Source organism: Gymnodraco acuticeps, unplaced genomic scaffold (assembly GCF_902827175.1).
Source record: "Gymnodraco acuticeps unplaced genomic scaffold, fGymAcu1.1, whole genome shotgun sequence".
NCBI lineage: Eukaryota > Metazoa > Chordata > Actinopteri > Perciformes > Bathydraconidae > Gymnodraco > Gymnodraco acuticeps.
In genome coordinates, this window is record NW_022991587.1 from 75001 (window position 1) to 80396 (window position 5396).

Consider the following 5396-nt stretch of genomic DNA (forward strand, 5'->3'; position numbering starts at 1 on the left):
TTAACGTCTGTGGAACCCGCTTGCAAAATATGGGGACCCTGCGACCTTCAACAAGGTCAAAACTGTGGTCAGAGGTCACATTTTCATGCTTCACGGTGCCCTTTACGGCACAAAGGAAGGTCCGACCGCTTTGAGCTTGCTCTCATTAGAACCGGCTCGAAAAGTACATGCAGATTGATGCCTCTGCTGCTCCTAATGTCAAAAGTTACGGCTTAAAATGTAACAAAGCTCCAAAGGTCAAAGGTCACCTGTGCATGCTATAACCTACTGTTTTTGCCACTTAGGAAGGTCCGACTGCTTTGAGCTTGATGTCATTTTAACCGTCTCGGAGAGCAGATGCAGATTCATGCCTCTGGTGCAACAAAATGTGAAAGGTTATGGCTTAAAATGTAACAAAACCTTCCGTTAAGGCCTTTTGAGATGCTGTAGTGCTGCATGAGTGTTTAAAGTACTTTGAAAAGGGCTAAAGAGATACTTTTTTGACAGGGGGACTCTAAATAGGGCCTAGATCAGGAATCTGAAATATGGGAAACCTAACCCACACAGAACTTTTTTTTTGATAAAATGACAAACTTTCTCACACAATGCAGTTTCGCATCTGACACCCTTGTGGTGGAGGTGGGGAGGAAAATGAAAAAAATTGAAAAAATGTAGTTGGCGTTCTGAAACTTTCAGAGTGTGTTGCTTAACGTCTGTGGAACCCGCTTGCAAAATATGGGGACCCTGCGACCTTCAACAAGGTCAAAACTGTGGTCAGAGGTCACATTTTCATGCTTCACGGTGCCCTTTACGGCACAAAGGAAGGTTCGACCGCTTTGAGCTTGCTCTCATTAGAACCGGCTCGAAAAGTACATGCAGATTGATGCCTCTGCTGCTCCTAATGTCAAAAGTTACGGCTTAAAATGTAACAAAGCTCCAAAGGTCAAAGGTCACCTGTGCATGCTATACCCTACTGTTTTTGCCACTTAGGAAGGTCCGACTGCTTTGAGCTTGATGTCATTTTAACCGTCTCGGAGAGCAGATGCAGATTCATGCCTCTGGTGCAACAAAATGTGAAAGGTTATGGCTTAAAATGTAACAAAACCTTCCGTTAAGGCCTTTTGAGAAGCTGAGTGTTTGAAGTACTTTGAAAAGGGCTAAAGAGATAATTTTTTCACAGGGGGCCTCTAAATAGGGCATAGATCAATAACCTGAAATATGGGCACCTTCACCCACCCAGAACTTTTTTTCAATAAAATGTCAAACTTTCACACATAATGCTGTTTGGAGCTAAGAATCTGACACCCTTGTGGTGGGGGAGGGGCAGAAAATGAAAAAAATTGAAAAAATGTAGTTGGCGTTCTGAAACTTTCAGAGTGTGTTGCTTAACGTCTGTGGAACCCCCTTGCAAAATATGGGGACCCTGCAACCTTCGACAAGGTCAAAACGGAGGTCAGAGGTCACATTCGCAATGCCGACAGTACCCTTGATGGCACAAAGGAAGGTCCGACCGCTTTGAGCTTGCTCTCATTAGAACCGGCTCGAAAAGTACATGCAGATTGATGCCTCTGCTGCTCCTAAGGTCAAAGGTTACGGCTTGAAATGTAACAAAGATCCAAAGGTCAAAGGTCACCTGTGCATGCTATAGCCTACTGTTTTTGCCACTTAGGAAGGTCCGACTGCTTTGAGCTTGATGTCATTTTAACCGTCTCGGAGAGCAGATGCAGATTCATGCCTCTGGTGCAACAAAATGTGAAAGGTTATGGCTTAAAATGTAACAAAACCTTCCGTTAAGGCCTTTTGAGATGCTGTAGTGCTGCATGAGTGTTTAAAGTACTTTGAAAAGGGCTAAAGAGATAATTTTTTCACAGGGGGCCTCTAAATAGGGCATAGATCAATAATCTGAAATATGGGAACCTAACCCACACAGAACTTTTTTTGATAAAATGACAAACTTTCTCACACAATGCAGTTTAGCATCTGAGAGGCTTGTGGTGGGGGAGGGGCAGAAAATGAAAAAAATTGAAAAAATGTAGTTGGCGTTCTGAAACTTTCAGAGTGTGTTGCTTAACGTCTGTGGAACCCCCTTGCAAAATATGGGGACCCTGCGACCTTCAACAAGGTCAAAACGGAAGTCAGAGGTCACATTTTCATGCTTCACGGTGCCCTTTACGGCACAAAGGAAGGTCCGACCGCTTTGAGCTTGCTCTCATTAGAACCGGCTTGAAAAGTACATGCAGATTGATGCCTCTGCTGCTCCTAATGTCAAACGTTACGGCTTAAAATGTAACAAAACCTTCCGTTAAGGCCTTTTGAGATGCTGTAGTGCTGCATGAGTGTTTAAAGTACTTTGAAAAGGGCTAAAGAGATAATTTTTTGACAGGGGGACTCTAAATAGGGCCTAGATCAGGAATCTGAAATATGGGAAACCTGACCCACAGAACTTTTTTTGATAAAATGACAAACTTTCTCACACAATGCAGTTTAGCATCTGACAGGCTTGTGGTGGGGGAGGGGCAGAAAATGAAAAAAATTGAAAAAATGTAGTTGGCGTTCTGAAACTTTCAGAGTGTGTTGCTTAACGTCTGTGGAACCCCCTTGCAAAATATGGGGACCCTGCGACCTTCAACAAGGTCAAAACGGAGGTCAGAGGTCACATTTTCATGCTTCACGGTGCCCTTTACGGCACAAAGGAAGGTCCGACCGCTTTGAGCTTGCTCTCATTAGAACCGGCTTGAAAAGTACATGCAGATTGATGCCTCTGCTGCTCCTAATGTCAAACGTTACGGCTTAAAATGTAACAAAACCTTCCGTTAAGGCCTTTTGAGATGCTGTAGTGCTGCATGAGTGTTTAAAGTACTTTGAAAAGGGCTAAAGAGATAATTTTTTGACAGGGGGACTCTAAATAGGGCCTAGATCAGGAATCTGAAATATGGGAAACCTGACCCACAAGAACTTTTTTTTGATAAAATGACAAACTTTCTCACACAATGCAGTTTAGCATCTGAGAGGCTTGTGGTGGGGGAGGGGCAGAAAATGAAAAAAATTGAAAAAATGTAGTTGGCGTTCTGAAACTTTCAGAGTGTGTTGCTTAACGTCTGTGGAACCCCCTTGCAAAATATGGGGACCCTGCGACCTTCAACAAGGTCAAAACTGTGGTCAGAGGTCACATTTTCATGCTTCACGGTGCCCTTTACGGCACAAAGGAAGGTCCGACCGCTTTGAGCTTGCTCTCATTAGAACCGGCTTGAAAAGTACATGCAGATTGATGCCTCTGCTGCTCCTAATGTCAAACGTTACGGCTTAAAATGTAACAAAACCTTCCGTTAAGGTCTTTTGAGATGCTGAGTGTTTGAAGTACTTTGAAAAGGGCTAAAGAGATAATTTTTTGACAGGGGGACTCTAAATAGGGCCTAGATCAGGAATCTGAAATATGGGAAACCTGACCCACAGAACTTTTTTTTGATAAAATGACAAACTTTCTCACACAATGCAGTTTAGCATCTGACAGGCTTGTGGTGGGGGAGGGGCAGAAAATGAAAAAAATTGAAAAAATGTAGTTGGCGTTCTGAAACTTTCAGAGTGTGTTGCTTAACGTCTGTGGAACCCCCTTGCAAAATATGGGGACCCTGCGACCTTCAACAAGGTCAAAACTGTGGTCAGAGGTCACATTTTCATGCTTCACGGTGCCCTTTACGGCACAAAGGAAGGTCCGACCGCTTTGAGCTTGCTCTCATTAGAACCGGCTTGAAAAGTACATGCAGATTGATGCCTCTGCTGCTCCTAATGTCAAACGTTACGGCTTAAAATGTAACAAAACCTTCCGTTAAGGTCTTTTGAGATGCTGAGTGTTTGAAGTACTTTGAAAAGGGCTAAAGAGATAATTTTTTGACAGGGGGCCTCTAAATAGGGCATATATCAATAATCTGAAATATGGGAACCTTCACCCACCCAGAACTTTTTTTCAATAAAATGTCAAACTTTCTCACATAATGCTGTCTGGAGCTAAGAATCTGACAGGCTTGTGGTGGCAGAGGGGAAGAAAATGAAAAAAATTCAAAAAATGTGCTTGGCACTCTGAGCCTTTGAGAGTATGTTGTTGCACTTGTGTGGAACCCGCTTGCAAAATGTGACCGTGTACAGTACTAAGAGCCATTTCATTTTATTCCCCTCCCCCACCACGAGCCTGTCAGATTCTAAGCAGTGCAGTTGCACTGATATAAGGGTTGCTCATTGATCGCGAGTTCGAATCCATGCTGTGGCATGCATGCAACATTTTTTACATTTAGTCAAGAGAGAATTATATGTGGAAAGTTGTCTTCTCAGACATATTTGAAGTTGATTATTGTATAGTTATAGTTGTTTTTCACACGCTGGGAGTACTTCCATTCGCTACGTCTTGGTCTGTAGATGTACATACTGAGAAATATATCTCTATATATTAGACGTTTTTCTCAGTAGTCTCTTAGCGGCCCTGTGTCGCACTGAGATAAGCGTTGGACTTTGCTGCGGGAGACCCGGGTACGATACCCGCCTAAGCAGTTTTAATGAAAATGCGAAAATTATTTAAAATTAGTTAGGGAGAAAGGATCTTTACTTATAGGTTTATTTATTTTGGAATTATTAAATATAAAACAATTGTGTTGAATTAAGAGAGGGAAAATGGGTTACATTATATGTCAGGGTGAACAGTGAATGTGTGAAATCCTAGTATTATGCTAACCACTAGCAGCAAAGCTAGCATCACAGCTACTGCTCCGTTCTGCCTCACTTCATTGAGGAATATCTCCCCGCCCCATGTGCACTCTGGCCCCGGTACATGTGTTGCCTGTAAATGCTAACCGCTAGCAGCAAAGCTAACATCACAGCTACTGCTCCGTTTGGGGATACTTTGCACACGTTTTTCACACGCTAGAAGTCTGGGAATACTTCCGTTAGCTTCGTCTTGATCTGTAGATGTCTATCGGTGCATCGTTTGTCCATTTTGATGGTGTAAAAGACTACTGTCTGCGCGAAATCGGAAACCGGAAATATTTTTGGAAAAAAAACGGCTGCCTCACTTCATTGAGGAATATCTCCCCGCCCCATGTGCACTCTGGCCCCGGTACATGTGTTGCCTGTAAATGCTAACCGCTAGCAGCAAAGCTAACATCACAGCTACTGCTCCGTTTGGGGATACTTTGCACACGTTTTTCACACGCTAGAAGTCTGGGAGTACTTCCGTTAGCTTCGTCTTGATCTGTAGATGTCTATCGGTGCATCGTTTGTCCATTTTGATGGTGTAAAAGACTACTGTCTGCGCGAAATCGGAAACCGGAAATATTTTTGGAAAAAAAACGGCTGCCTCACTTCATTGAGGAATATCTCCCCGCCCCATGTGCACTCTGGCCCCGGTACATGTGTTGCCTGTAAATGCT